Here is a 15,986-nt window from a genome sequence, read left to right as displayed (position 1 = left end):
ATGGATTCCCAAAAAGATACAAAGATGAAGGCAAACCGTATTTCTATTTTCATGGTAATATAGTGTGTGCTGGGGGGAGTGGGAATCAGGGGAATAAGCTATCTCTGGCTCACTGTTGCATATGAGAGGGAAAAATTAACCTTATGAAAGAAAAACTTAAAATAGAGCTAAGCTACAATGAAAACATGAATAACACTTAGGAAATGTGTCTGAGTTTATATGTTACAATGCAGTCAATCCAAGTGATAACTTTTATGTCTATTCCTTTCCCAAAAAAAGTCACGTTTTCACATTTACGATTTTGTTCAGAAACCAAATAACAAAGCAATAAAAGCTAAAATATTAATTTTTGCTTATACTATTGGTGCCAATTCACAGAAAACAGTTCTGGAAAGGAGTTTCAGTGATGTGATTTTTCTCATCAATAAGTATTCCTGAAATTGAATTATGAAACCTTAATATCTCAAGAATTGCATACGCACCTATAGAATTCCGTGCTATCTTTGCTGATATTGGAGGGAGGTGAGTGGGAAGAAGTTAAATAAGTCATGTCTGTCGGCCACGTTCTCGCTGTGCTTGCACAGATTTTTGTTATTCATAGTGAGCAGTGTTGGCATTTCCTTGTCATTATTTTATTCAAATTTTTCCGTTACAAAACAATATGTCTCCAGGTAAAAGAGGTAATTTACCATTTACTTTTTAAAAGAAATTTCTTCTCTGTTCCTACATGCCGTCAAGTCTCAGTGAAGGGATAAAAATACATAAATCCCGCGAGGAACAAGACAACACAGAAGCGAACCATAGATAAGATGAAAATTTGGCGAGTTTGAAAGATCTCATTTATGTCAAGTCCAAATACCAGATGGAGGAGTAGTGACTGACTGCAGAGTGGAGTAAGCCCAGCCCACATGCCTACAGCAGAAAGGTAACTTTCCCAATGGGTTCCTGGGAGGACTTAGCATTTGGAAGACCCAGGCACTGCCAAAGATGAGGATGAGGCATAAGTCTAAAAATAAAGGGCTTGGTTGAAATCTGTACGCAGTTGGAACCTCCCAGATCCCTTTCTCAAAACTACACAACCAAATGACTATCCCCAGCAAAAGATCAGAAGTTGATTCTCTAGGAAAATGGAGTAAGGCTTCCTGATGTGGGGAGACCAGGCATTGAAAATGGAGAATTTAGCGAAAGTTCACACTTTAAATAATCAAACCCTTTTCACACCTTGCTCACACAAGACAGATATATATGCCACCCCACCTCTCAAAATATTGGAGGACTATTCTATTTGGATACTGACTAGCCCCAAAGAAAGGATTTTCCTGACACATGTGGGTCTCTCAATGAAGAGCTAACCTCCGCTTAACAATTTACAAGACCCATCCATGCTTACAAAACTTTGTATCAAATTTTTAATACCTTATCTTTAAATTGAATGGTCAGAAATTATAGGGCATTTAAGGAGAGCCTCTAACATGCAAAAGAGAAACAATAAACGGGGAAAAGGAATCAGAAGAAAAACAGATTATACCAAGAATTATTATAAGACTGAGAGGTGAAAAAATATTGCACTCGTGAAACAAGACAGAATGCCATGAAAAAAAAGAAAAAAGCATTGTATTAGTTAATATATAATAGGGTGTGCTGTAGCAACACTCAATTTTCAATGATTAAGGACAGCTAAAGTTTATTTCTCATTCATAGCAAATCCAAAGCAATTAAAAGTTGTTCTTTATCTGGGACTCAGAGATGCAAGCTGTTTTCGTTTTAGGACACCACCATTTTTACATGTGGTTTACAAGGACACCAGAGCAGGAGGCAAGATATAGTAGCTTTAACTGCCTCAACCTGAAAGTGACAATATGTCACTTCTTCTCACAGACCACTCACCAGAACTAGTCATATGGCTCCAATCTAACTAAAGCCAGGAAATGTAGAGAAGCACACAGAATACGTGTTTAGCTTCACATTCCTGTGACAGAAACTATCAGAGAACAAGAAAGAGCTCATGAAAATGAATGACAGCTGGAATTAAATATTCAGTAGAAAATTTGAAAATAAACGTGAGAAAACCTATCAGGAGATACAGTTGACCCTTGAACAACACAGGTTTGAACTGGGCAGATCCACTTATAAGCAGATGGAAAATACAGTATTTGAAATATACGAAAACTGCTTACACTTTTTCTGTATGCAGATTTCATGAGGCCAACCGTGGGACTTGCATATATGTGAATTTTGGTATACAAGGGGATCCTGGAAACAATCCCGTGGGCATCCTGAGGGATGACTACACATTTTTAAAAACAGAAACTTAAAAAGGTTTATAATCCATCCAATTAGTAGGAATTATGAAGATTACAGACAAAAAGAATGGGAAGAAATTTTCTATAAATGCCAAAAATTATCCACAAACTAATATATGTAAGTCTCCAAATGAAAAAGGTCCACTAACACAGGCACTCACCCTTCGTGCAAAAGCTATAAGGAGTCATGTGACACAACATCCAACAACCTGTGGTTGAAACAACAAACCCTCAGAGGTATGGCCTCCACTTGGTTTAAGGGAAGGGAGCGGGATGACTGACAAGCACAGTGCAGAGCCAGTTCAGTTTAGTGTAGGGTGTTGTGCCTTGTGTTTATCACTTAACATTGTATAATAATTGCGTAGCCATGAAACTTCACAGCTGTTACATTTAATGGTTACAAATATCCTATAAAACAGACACACCATATTTTACTTAACCCTCCCACCAGTTAGACTTCAATGTTGCTTCTAATCTTTTATTGTTCTCAGTAAGATTGTTGTGACTATCTTACTGAGTAAATTTTAAGTTTTAGATTATTTACTTAGGATGGACACCCTAAAGCTGTAAAGAATGGGAGCAAATCTTATTTATATTCCCGTGATTCTTGGTGGATTTTTCACAAATTGACTTCCACAATTATTATACCAATTCCTAATGCATGCAGGCATACATGCACATACTCTCATAGTCATTGGCATTGTATGTTTTTATTGAAACACATTCTGCAAACTTAAGAGTAAGAAATGGCTTTGTGTACATTTCTGTATATATTTGTATATAATTTCATTTTGATGAATTATCTGTAAACATCACTTATTCATCAATTCAGTGCTTAGTGCTTTTCGTGTTACTTTATAGAAATACTCTATATTGATCCATCAGTTACTTATTTGCCTTTTAATAGATCTTTAAAATCTTTATATCAGTTAATCCTCTATGTTAATGATTACTACTAATCACATTTCTCTAGAAACTTCACAATCAATTACTTACTTCACTGTGATTAAATTTTGTATATGCAAGTCCTCAGTAAAAGATGTTCAGTATTATTTGATGAGTGCCTCCATTTCAGGCATTGGAGGTACACGATGAGCAGAAATAGTCCTGCCTCCAGTAGTTTACAGGACTTATCCTTCCTACAAATTGTTTTTTTTTTGTTTGTTTGTTTGTTTTTTGTTTGTTTTTTTTTTTTTTGAGACGGAGTTCGCTCTTGTTACCCAGGCTGGAGTGCAATGGCGCGATCTCGGCTCACCGCAACCTCCGCCTCCTGGGTTCAGGCAATTCTCCTGCCTCAGCCTCCTGAGTAGCTGGGATTACAGGCACGCGCCACCATGCCCAGCTAATTTTTTGTATTAGTAGAGACGGGGTTTCACCATGTTGACCAGGATGGTCTCGATCTCTTGACCTCGTGATCCACCCGCCTCGGCCTCCCAAAGTGCTGGGATTACAGGCTTGAGCCACCGCACCCGGCCACAAATTGTTAATTAATCCCAGCTCCCTTACTGAGCAGAATGCTTTCGTTTCCCACTGCTGTCTCATGTAAAAAATTCTTATATGTAAATGCATTCTATTTTTAGCTGTTTTCTTGTTTTCTCTTGTGTCAGAACTATAATTTTAATTATTGTGCTTTGTTTTGACATCTGTAAATTTAAGTTTCTGTTTTTTATTATTTGTTTTTTTGGGGGTTTTTTTTGTTTTTTTTTTTGTTTTGTTTTTTTGTTTTTTTTTGTAGAGACAGGGTTTCACCATGTTGCTTAGGCTGGTCGTGAACTCTTGGCCTCAAGCAATCCATACAACTTGGCCTCCCAGAGTGCTGATATGACAGGCATGAGTCACTGCACCCAGCCGGATGTTCATTTCTTTAAACAAACTTTAAAAATCATTTTTTCAAGACCCCAAATATTGGAATTTTTATGGGATGTGTATTAATGTCAAGTAAGCAGCAAATAGTTGAAGTCCTTACATTATTTGGATCTTTCCAAGTCACAATACGGTAGCATTCTCTATTTATAAAGTAGTTTTTTTTTTTTTTTTTTTTTTTTTTGAGAGAGTTTTACTCATGTTGCCCAGGCTGGAGTGCAGTGACCTCAGCTCATTGCAACCTCTCCTTCCCAGGTTCAGATTCTCCTGCCTCAGCCTCCCAAGTAGCTAGGGCTACAGGTGCTCACCACCATGCCTGGCTAATTTTTGTATTTTTAGTAGAGATGGGGTTTCACCAGGTTGGTCAGGCTAGTCTGTGTTGCCTGTTTAATCGCGCTTAATATTGTCTTTGTGTTATTGTATACAAGTTCAATGATGAGAGAATACAAGACCAACTTATGAACAAAGGAAAATAAAGGTAGGTGTGAGTACATTTTTCTTTGTAACTTTTAATAAACCAGTTGAATATCCTAAAGTTTTATAGCTTTTCAGTAGCTTTAGACTCCTGCAAAATTATTGGATTTTGTTTTGTTGGTTTATTTCTTTAGCATTTTTAGTATTCACGCACACCCAGAGGTATGTGTTTTATGGTATGCAAGTGTGGTAATGTCTGCCAGTGATATCTTGAGATTCCGAGATAAAATTAACCAACTGAGAAGGGCCATAGTTTACACTTGTTGATTCTGGTGGAATCCTGAGATCTGCCCACCTACTGCTGAGTAACAAAGCATTTAGTAACTAGGTAATCTAAAACAACAATCATTTGCTGTTGTTCACATTCTGTTTGTCAACTGGGGTTCAGCAGATCTGGGCTGGGCTCTGCTTCTCACTATGGCTCTACAGATCAGCTGGCAGGGTGAGGGGAGGGGAGGTCTGCTCTAAGCTGCCAGTGGTGAGAGCAGACTTGTACCGCATGAGTCTCATCCTCTCTACCCTGGGCATGTCCTTCCCATGGCAAACAGTGAAAGTGCAAGACAGCAAATGGAAATGCAAAGCAAGCAACGGGACTAAGCCCAAAGCCAAGCCCTACTCACAATGAGGCCACAACAAGGACATGAATGCAGAAAACGGCAAAGAATTGGGGCCACTAACACAACAAACCCATGTAGGGAAGAAGGAACTGGTGCAGAAAGATCCATAAGACCGAGGGAAGATTGGGATATGAAGAAGTAGAGAAATAAGACAAGTACTCTGTAAATAGTTCAGTCTGCAGGAGATCAGTGGGGTTTCTGCTATCACCTAGGTAAGGAGCCTAGAACATGGAAAAGGAATGATGACAAGAACTTCATCAGTTCCTAACTTCTTCCAAGTCTGTGACCGTGTAGTAAAGAACACTACCACCTTTTAAACAAAAGGTGACGTGTTTGTTCTTGGGGCCTGCAAGAAGGTAGCTGTGAGAATGAGACTCACTCCATTCAGTCACAGGAAAGGACTTGACACAATTAAAGAAGAGTAAGGCTACGGAGAGTGGCTGAGATTAACCTCTTTTCAGATTGCTTCTGTTCTGGGCTGCTGGCCTTTGGTGGCCATTTTGGGGAGGGTAAAAATCCCATGGCTACCCCCTGCTCCATTTCTTTTCCTCCTGTCACTGGAAGGTTTGAGAGAAGTTCAAGGACCTGTGTGAACGTGAGGGAGAGGAGTAGATTCTCTAAGATTTGGTATAATTCAGATTAGAGTTTCCCTCTCAGTCTTCTAAAGCTGGATTCAGGAGGAACCAGTCAGGAAACAAGCTCTTAGAGGGAAGAGAGATTATACTTTCCAGTCAGGACAGGAGGAAGTTTCTGGTTTCCCTACATTTCTCCACGAAGCTTAAATCTGTTTTCCCCCCAACTGTGAGTCATACTTATCGTTTGTAAGGTATCTATTTTAAACCACTTAAAAACAATATTTGCATATGAAAGACATTCATGAATTCGTGAACTTGGGGATTTTTAAATAGACCAATTAGATATAGAGGTAATTTATTGAAATGGGTCAAGTGTCTGCATTTTGGTTGTACAGTGAGAACATAAGTAGCTAGTAAATCATTTTAAATTTCTACTAGTAAGTGGGGCTTTCAAATAATTATGCCAGTTAACAAATTTACACATTTTGGTAGGAGCTTATGAAAGGCACAGGAACTCTTGGGGAAGAGAACTTTGTCATAAGTTTATGATAAATAATGGTACCACATCCACCACAACAGTTGCAATCAAGATTACTATTTGGTTTCATATTTAATAATCCAATATCATTCTTCACAATTAATCTGTTTTGCAGGGACCAAACCAGGGAATTAAAGGGGAATGCAGTGGAGACATTCATACCTGCATCCTTCGGATCTCATGGCAGTGCTCATCTCTGCCATTCCTTTGGGATACAAATTTTTTTTTTTTTTTTTAATCTTGGTGTGGGCAGAGAGGGAGCAGGTGGTGTGGAGTTTCAGGGGTTTCCACTTAATCTTTTCTACTACAGGACTTCCTACTGTATACATCAGGGAAGGAAAGGGAGGCTTCCACCAAATGCTAAATATGTCTCTTCTAATTACCAAGCTGGGAAGCAGGAAAATGAGCACAGTGTCAGACTGTGACCCACTGGATCCACTGTGAACTGGATCTGGGCCAAGATTCCATTTGGTGTCTGAGCCGCAAACATGCCCCTACTCTGGGGTGCCACGTTGGTGCTCTGAGCCCCCCTGGGTATCAGCATCAACCCAAAATATGTATTTAATGGCTCTAGAAAGATCTGGGCAAATGGCCAAAGATTTTTGGGGGGCAGATTGGAGAAACACCTACTGTATACACTTGCCATGGTGGTGGTAGTATCCTTCCTCATAGGCACCTGGCCTCTCCTTCAGTCAGTGCAGGTTAGAACACCTAACCTCTGGTTAGAACACCAGAGGGCCAAAAACTGATCAGGAGATGATGATTTTCTACAGGAGCGGCTGACTTCAGCCTTCTACCTGACCATTCTTGATCTCTTTTGATTATATATAATAAGCAGTACCCTTTTTAGCTGTCCATTTATTTTGTCCCTAGGAACACCGTGTTCTAGTCATCTCCTTTGATATCTACTGATGAGGCCTCTGTGGCTGCCATTCTGAGCCTGCTGCCCATTAGGGTTATTACACCCATCTTGCTTCTGACAGGTAAGTGCTGCCATCTGGCTTTTGTTTTTCCAGCCTCCTATCATACCCGTTATTAGAGACCCAATTCTGTAACCACATGCCCGGCCACCAGAACCGGCTTACGAAAGACAGCTACTGCTGAGGTTTTCGATGCTCAAGCCCCCTCACCAGCGCATTTCTTTCTAAATGGATTGCCCTGTGGGTCCTCTTGAGGATTTGATCATCTAGTGGTTTTATTGTCTTACTTAGCAAATGTAATCCAGCATACCCACTTCTGTGAAATTTCCGATACTGTCTCCATCATTTGTCAAAAAAGTTCCCGCATTTTTACTTTGTGTCATTGCTGTTTTTCAATCTTCCAGAATCTTTTCTAGCATCAGTTTGAGTCACCTCCTAAGTGCCTGCTATGGAGTTAGCTTATGGCAGTGCTTGAGTGCCTCAAATCCCTAAGCTTTCCCTTAACAAACATTCTGTTCCCTGTGGTTAGGCACTCCTAGGGTCCTCTCTTGGACATACTCTCCAGCTTCTGCTTAAGTTTTCTCTAAGTTCTGAGGTCACTTAACATATCTCCCTTTCAGAAGGCCCAGCACTTTTCTGATTGAGTTAAGATTTGATGCTAGTTATGCATCAGGTGGCTAAGAGGGGAAGCGGGGGCATATCCTGAAGAGGACCCTTCATTGTCTCGTTCCTTACTTGAAGTCTCTTTATAGTCTTCAAGGAAGGTGGGAAATGAGGAAAAATCTTCACCAATGAAGATTTTTCCACTTCTTCAGGAACAGAGGGTTCAGGGAAAATTAAAGTTAGAAGTGCATATATATGCAGAGAGCTCTCTAGTCCAAGTGTCAAAATCACAGGCTTTCCCTATTAAGATCATAACTTTAGCTTAAGAGATTTGCCTCACCTGAGAGTTCTGCCTTCTCAGAGTTGAGCACTATTGCAATCAAGTCCTGTGTCCACACCCCATCCCAGCTGCAGGAGCTTAAGCCTTCTACTCTCATGCTTTGCCTTAAATTTTGACTGATTTTCTGAGCCTGCAATTTTCTCTCTTCAGCTACTCATTCAATTCCGAAGAACTTATAACTATTTTACGTCATTTCTCAAATGCCTGAGACACTGCACGATACATTCCACCCAAACTCACACCAGCTCATTACAAAAGAAATCTTAGCAACCACACTGTATAGCATATCAAGAATTATTAATTCTCCACCTACCTCCACCAGCGGGGTCCTTACTGCCATCCAGCCAGCAAGTGGATTAACTCTAGAATCCATCTCCAATGTGAGTTGTCTGGAATTGGGTTCCTAAGCAGTGAGGGCCGAGATGAAAATTCTTATATTTGATTGGGAAATTGTTCCCAGGATAAGAGGAGTAAAGGAAGCAGGAGAAGAGTAGAAAATTTAAGAGTATACTCACTGCTGAAGCCTCGTTTTAGTTCTATTCTACAGGAAAGCTCAAGCTACACCACACACCGAGCCCACTGTGAGGTAGCGGATAGAGGGCTCGGTGGGCAGCCTTTTGTACCATTGTGTCTGTTGCAATTGGCTGCCCTGGGAGGTGGGCGTGTTTCTTCCCATGAAAGGAGGCTTCTGTTTGGCTGAAAGCTAGTTCCTAATGGAGGGGCAGCTGTGAATTATTAGCGGCCAACACAAACCTCAGCAACTAGGGGATAGAAGAGGCCTATAAAGAGGATCCAGATGGAGTACAAAGCTAATCCACTACACTAATGAGTACGTGCTATATGATAAGCGTTCTTTTTATTTCTTTCTTGCTTTCTTTTTCTTTTTCAGACGTAGTCTTGCTTGTTGCCCAGGCTGGAGTGCAGCGGTGCAATTTCGGCTCACCACAATCTCTGTCTCCCAGCTTCAAGCAATTCCCCTGCCTCAGCCTTCCAGAGTAGCTGGGATTACGGGTGTGCGCCACCACACCAGGCTAATTTTTGTATTTTTAGTAGAGACGAGGTTTCACCATGTTGACCAGGCTGGTTTCAAACTCCTGACTTCAAGTGATCCACCTGCCTTGGCCTCCCAAAGCACTGGGATTATAGGTGTGAGCCACTCTGGACCCAGCCTAATGATAAGCTTTTAACAATTGACTGTGTCATTTAAACTTCACAACAATTCCATGAAGGAGGTATTATGATTATCTCCATTTTATAGACAAGAAAAATGAATCTTGAGAATTCAAGCAACTTTCTCATTGCTATACAATGAAGGGCCATGTTTTCAGGTGCAATACAATCATAGATAAAAAGGCATACCTCAGTTCTGTATTTTTTAAATGGGTATATGCAGAACCTATCTCTGTTTATATCTTAAGGAAGGGACTCTAAAGTTAGCCAACTGAATTCAAATCCTGGGGTTTTAAGAGCTTTACAGTAATATTGCCCTTAGAATACAATTATGAATCTTATTCCCTAAGTATTATTGATTTTATGTATTGGTTTTATGTGTGTGTGTATCAACGCAGTTACTGGTAATATTCAATTAATTGAAACACTACATTTACCAATTCCTTTGGATAGTCAATGTTAAAGATTACTAAGAAAGTCTCCATTAAGTAACAGAAAGGCCAGAAAACAAGTCTCCACATGGGATTAATAATTTATTTGGCTTTGGGCTGTGTGTCAAGCACTTTACATCTATTTTCTCATTATGAAGTGAGTGCTAGCATCACATCCCAACGCCGATAAGAAAACTGAGACTCTAGGGGGTTTGTTAACTAGTTTCAAATCACAGAACTAGGAATGGATGGGTCTGAGAATTAAACTAAAACTACTATCCGACACCAAAACTACTGCTGGGCATTTAATGGAAAAATGGCATAGCTTAGATTCACATATATAGACACAATTGGTGATAGAGAGAGCAGTATGGGTAAGGGAAATTTTCCACCTTCTCAGCTTTCTTTCACATGAGCCAAATCTGAAGGCTATGAAGGAGATGGAAAATTTCAAAAAATACTCATTCACCCAGCACATCACTGAGCAGGAGAACATTTCCGAAACAAGAAGGAAGAAGCATTAATAATGACTTGCTAAAATAAAAAGTATTCTTCTAGAGGCAGTGCCCTGAGCTGACACAGAACCGAGTGGCTCTGACTCCACAGCTTGAACAAAATCATCAAATTGGGTCTTTTGGGGCAGGGGCTCGCATCTATTACTATGGGAAGCATGCCAGCCAGTTGCCCTCAAGGGTGGCTTTCTCAGAATGCTACTGAGATTTTCTTTCTCTTTCTGCTCACCACCTCCCACCACCAACGGAGAAGACAATTGCTGAATCCCTCTGTGCTCTGTTTCCTGAGGTCCCTCTGATGGTGGAAGTCTACTCCTGTCATCCTCAGATGTTACGTGCCTTTCTAGATATCAGCTTCCTCATTTGTGAAGTAGAAATAGCCCACTCCTTTGAATTGTTATGGGGATGAAATCATTTTATACACATTCACATATATGCGTGTCTAGGACAGAAACACTTCTGAATAAGTTCAGATACCCTCCCCGTGCCTCATCCTATTAAAAGTAGAAGCACTGAGGGAAAGGAATGTTACTATCCTCTTCAAAACTCATATTGACTCTATGAGATTAAGAACAAACCCTGTCTGGTATTTGAGACCTTCCTGGGTCCAGCCCCGGATTCCCTTCTCAGCTACCTTTCCCATGATGCTGCATCTCTCACTAGTCGCTGGACCTAATCTGCACTGGACCTTTATGTTTTTCTCATATCTTTCTCTCTACTTGCACCAGTCTCTCTAAATTTTGCCCAAATCTTATCTACCACTTTAGTGTCAGAATGTGGAAATTCTATACAAATCAAATTTCAGGAATACTTACAAGTGATAGTATTTCATTCCGTCAATGTAACTTACCATTTGCTGTGGATGTAACTCCAGTTTAAGAATGTTTCTTACGTTTATCAAACCATCTGTGTATAACTCGATGGATTTCTACAAAGTACACATGCTGATCTAACTACCTCCCATATCAAGAAACAGAGTGTTATAAATACCCAAGAAGCCTCCCTCAGCCCCCTTTCTAATCTTTACCCTGTCCTCAATAGTAGCTACTATAATTGTATGTCATAGATTAGTTTTTGCATTTTTAAAAATTTTATATAAATGGAATCATACAACATGTATTCTTTTGTGTATGGATAATTTTGACCAATATCACGTTTATGATATTTATTCATATTGTTACACATAGCAGTAGTTCATTATTTATCGTAGCTTGATAGCATAAAAATACCACTATCTGTTTTACTGTTAATGGGCATTTTGGTTGTTCCCGTTTGGGGCTATAATGAACAATGTGATAGGAATATTTTTACATTAATATTTTTGTCTACATGTGTACATGTTTTTGTGTGCTATATATAGGAGTGAAATTGCTAGGCATAGGGTTTGCCTCATTCAAATTTAGTGAATGCTGTTAGTTTTCCAAAGTGGTTGTACTTGTTTATGCCCCTACAGAATATGAGAATTTCAAGTATTTTCTGTCTTCACCAACACTCATTATTGTATATCTTTTTCATTATAGTCATTTCAGCAGATGTACAGTGGTACTTCATTATGATTTTAATGTTTCTGGATGACTAATGATTTTGAGCTCCTTTTCATATGTTTACTGATGTTTAGTTTTCCCTTCTGTGAACTGTGTATTCACGTTCCTTGCCCATTTTGCTATTGGGTTAAGATTATATAGCTTGTATGGTTTTAACCCATTACTCCTTTATTGTCCCTCAGTGATTAAAATCTTACCCATCTTATAGATTCCTTTATATAAAGCATGTGTAGAATTTCATTAGTAATTGTTTTAGAGTCCCTCAGAGCAACCTAGAGCTGTGGCCTGAGCAGCAGAACCTCTGAATTTTGAAACTATAAGGGTTTCCTCTGACATTTTTTCTCATTCCAGTCAAGAAAGTTTTTTTTTAAAAATTATCTATAGTGCATATTGAAAATTAAATGAAACAAATGAATCCAGGTATCCGTAGATGAAAAGTTTATTTCACAGACTAACGTTTTTAAAAAGATACATCAAAAAATATTGAGATGGGATTATTCCCTTGACCTTGACCCCCTTCATGGGTGGGAACCAGGGTGGCTCGTTTCACTCGGCCTGCCACTGGGCACTCTTCGCAAGAGGGAGTGTGTGGGCAAGTGAGTGCAGGAATCAGAGGGAACAAATAATGGAACTGGCCAGTCCCTTCTGTCTGGCAGGAGCAGGCTCCGTGCAGGCCTCGAAGCAGTGCCCACACCCCTGTCCTCCTGGCACCTGAGTTCTTGTCTGGTGTCCAGGAAGAATCAGGTCTTGAATTGAAGGGCAGTATACACGGAGGATTTTACTGGCCAAAGTGGCTCTCAGTGGGACGGGGAATTGGAAAGGAGGTGGTGCAGGACGAAGGTGATCTTTCCCTGAAGCCACACCATCTGAAGTTCGCCATGATCACTGACGTGCAGTTGCTGGTTTTCTGCTTGACACTCGGCCACTTGTATCACCAATGCTCAGCAGCTTGTATCACTCTGCCAGCTGCATTATTTTTGTGAACACAGGAAAGGGGTGTGGCAGGCCAGAAAAAGCAACATTTGAGTGGAATAAACAAGGTTAGCTGTTTTCACTTAGGGTGATGGTGCCAGGCTTAAGGGTGGGGTTTAGTAGAGATCCCAGTCATTCTGGATCAATATGATAATTGATCTCTAGGCAGGGGATAATGGCAAATAGGAGGGAGGACTAACTTGCAGCTCCCACAGATGGACACAATAGCATGTGGAGACTCATATGTGAACTTTTGCTCCAAGAACCACTGGAGGAAAACCAAAAGAATTCACAGACCCTTTGAAAGGAGCAGCTTGCTGCTGCAAACTCCAAGAGACAGCTGAAAAACTGTGAGTGCCCAAAGTGCGAGGGGGGAAACTCTACCTCCAAACACGCATCCTCACTGGAGAGCCTGAAAATCCAGATCGCAGGAGGAGAATTTAACCTTACCTAGAGCTGAAATGAATTGAGAGAGCTGAGAGAAATACAAAAGTAGCAGCAGCAGCATGACAAACCTTGTAGGCACTCCCAGGCCCCAAGAAAGCCCAGGGAACCCATTTCTGACTTCATCTCACAGAACTCCTTGAGGAGGGCTGCCAGTGGAAACGCGGAAGGACCACAGCGAGAAGGAAACATCAAACTGCTTGGTAATAATTTCAGCCGAGCACGAATTTTCCAGGGCAGAATCTGGGGGTGAATGGGAAGTGCAAGCACAGAACCCATGGGGAGGAGAGGCAAAACCTGAAAACCCTGCTTCCTTTCTTAGTGGGGAGGCTTGTAGGCTGCGTCAAGTTCCTAGCCCTGCTCACCGGCTACTTGGATATAAACTCGGTGCTACTGGGGGAGCGTGGTGGGAGTGAGACTGACCTTACTGGCTGTGTGGGAGCTGGGTGAGTTCTGTCACTACCGGCTTCCTCCCGGTTCCCTGGTGACCTGTATAACTCAGCAGAGGCAGCCATAATCCCCCTGGCAATATAACTTCATCAGTCTGAGAAACACAGCCCCATCCCCACAGTGGCCACAGCAAGCCCTGCCCAGAGCGTCAGAGCTCAGACATGCCAAACCCTTTCCCAACCTGATGGTCATTCTCTACCCACCGTAGTAGCCACACATAATCTCTTGGGAGCTCTATGGTACTACCCACCACCCGAGAAACCCTAGTATTTATCTAGGCAATCCTAGGGCAAGCTTACATCCCTTCTATAATAACTTAGTGAATGATCTCCTGAAAGTGCCACCTCCTAGCTGGAGGCTAGCCAACACAATGCACTACAACTCATAAAAGAACATCCCTGCCCCAGGAAAGGAGAAAATCTTAGCTAACTCCACTGCCTGTAACATTCTGACTAACCAGAGATCCTGAGTCTGCCCACATGACAACTTTACCGCCAGCATAACCAGCATGAGAAAATTAGAGCACTAAACAAAACAACAACCAAAGTCCCAGAGTTCACCTCGTTCCCCTGCTACCACCACCAGAGCAGGTGCTGGTGTCCATGGCTGGATCACATTACAGGACAGTACGAGCCCAGAGCCCAGTAGACCCACTGGTGGCTAGATCCCAGAGATGAATAACAATCACTGCCCTTTGGCTTTCAGGAAGCTCCATCCCTAGTGGAAGGGGGAGAGCATCACATCAAGGAAGCACCCTGTGGGACAAAAGAATCCGAAGCACAGCCCTTGAGTCCCAGATCTTCCCTCTGACATAGTCTACCCAAACAAGAAAAACAGATAAACAATTTTGGTAATATGACCAAAAAAAGCTCTTTAACACTCCCGAAAGATCACACTAGCTCACTAGCAATGGATGCAAACCCAGAAGATATCTCTGAAGTGCCAGAAAAAGAATTCAGAAGGCCAGTTGTTAAGCTACTCAATGAAGCACCAGAGAAAGGTGAAAACCAACCTAAAGAAATTTTTTAAATGTTACAGGATATGGATAGAAAAATCTCCAGAGAAATAGCATAAATAAAACTAATCACAACTTCTAGAAATGAAGGACACACTTAGAGAAATGCAAAGTTCATATCCTTAAATGCCTACATAATGTGTATACATATATATATATATACACACACACACACACACACACACACACATACCATGGAATACTGCTGAGCCAAAAGGAATGAAATAATGGCATTTGCAGCAACCTGGATGGAAGCAGAGGCCATTATTCCAAGTGAAGTAACTCACAAACATTGTATGTTTTCACTTGGAGGAACTAAGCTATGATGATGCAAAGGCGTAAGAATGACACAATGAACTTGGTGACTTTGGGAGAAGGGTGAGAGTGGGGTGAGAGATAAAAGACTACAGTGTACACTCCTCAAGCAATGAGGCCCCAAAATCTCAGAAATCACCACTAAAAAACTTGTCCATTCCATCAAATAAAATGTTCCAGAAAAACCTACTGAAATTCCAAAAATGATAAAAAAAAAAAAAAAAAAGATACACGGGTTAGTTTTTATTTCATCAAACACTAGCAAAAAGTTTTTCAAGCCCTGAGCCATGGTTTACTTATTTCTAGTAAGTGCCCACATAATATTCTAGGACAAACAAAATAATTTAAAACAAAACAAAAACCTCTACTGCAGTGATTGAGAATCACTATAATAAACTCTACAATTAAATATCAACTCCACTCAAGTATGTAAGGGCAAAAAATTTTGATCACTGTGAATATCTATATGTAAATTTAAAAATTAAAAGAATTAGAGATGAACGGAAGAACAATTTTTTTCCAGGTTTCTACCTGATGAGCACAGTCTTGTATCAAGATAACATCTAGTATTAAAGCCATTTGCTTTTAATAGAAGACACAAGGCATAAATGAGACAAATTTAGAGAGATGCATAGTATTATGGCTCTGGCCATTATGGATAGTGAGTTTTGGAGTTACTTTCTAGATGAGTAACTCTAAAAATGTATAAATACATAAAGCAACAATTTTTGAGGTTGGATAAGAGATAGCACAAGGCAGTAACCCTTGAGAAAAGGAAAACACAGGAGGTGAGCTCAACATTCACCCTAGGTTCTGCTTGGAGTCAACACAAAAGGCAGTTGTCATGCTGGATGGAGAAAACACAGACTAGAGGTTGGTAATGCTGGAATAGCTCAAATT

The 15,986-nt window shown here is 40.6% G+C and overlaps 1 long non-coding RNA gene across 1 annotated transcript; it reads left to right on the top strand.

The window, feature by feature from the left end:
- Positions 1 to 390: 390 nt before the first annotated feature.
- Positions 391 to 11,488, top strand: LOC141582152 (uncharacterized). The gene is made up of 4 exons (XR_012514991.1): positions 391 to 522; positions 739 to 925; positions 7,244 to 7,353; positions 9,123 to 11,488. It is a non-coding gene; the product is annotated as an uncharacterized LOC141582152 (long non-coding RNA).
- The last annotated feature ends 4,498 nt before the right edge of the window (positions 11,489 to 15,986 follow it).

The sequence above is a fragment of the Saimiri boliviensis genome, chromosome 19 (genome assembly GCF_048565385.1).
Source record: "Saimiri boliviensis isolate mSaiBol1 chromosome 19, mSaiBol1.pri, whole genome shotgun sequence".
Classification (NCBI taxonomy): domain Eukaryota; kingdom Metazoa; phylum Chordata; class Mammalia; order Primates; family Cebidae; genus Saimiri; species Saimiri boliviensis.
Note: the sequence above shows the minus strand (reverse complement) of the source record. Positions and strands in the feature narration are given on the sequence as shown.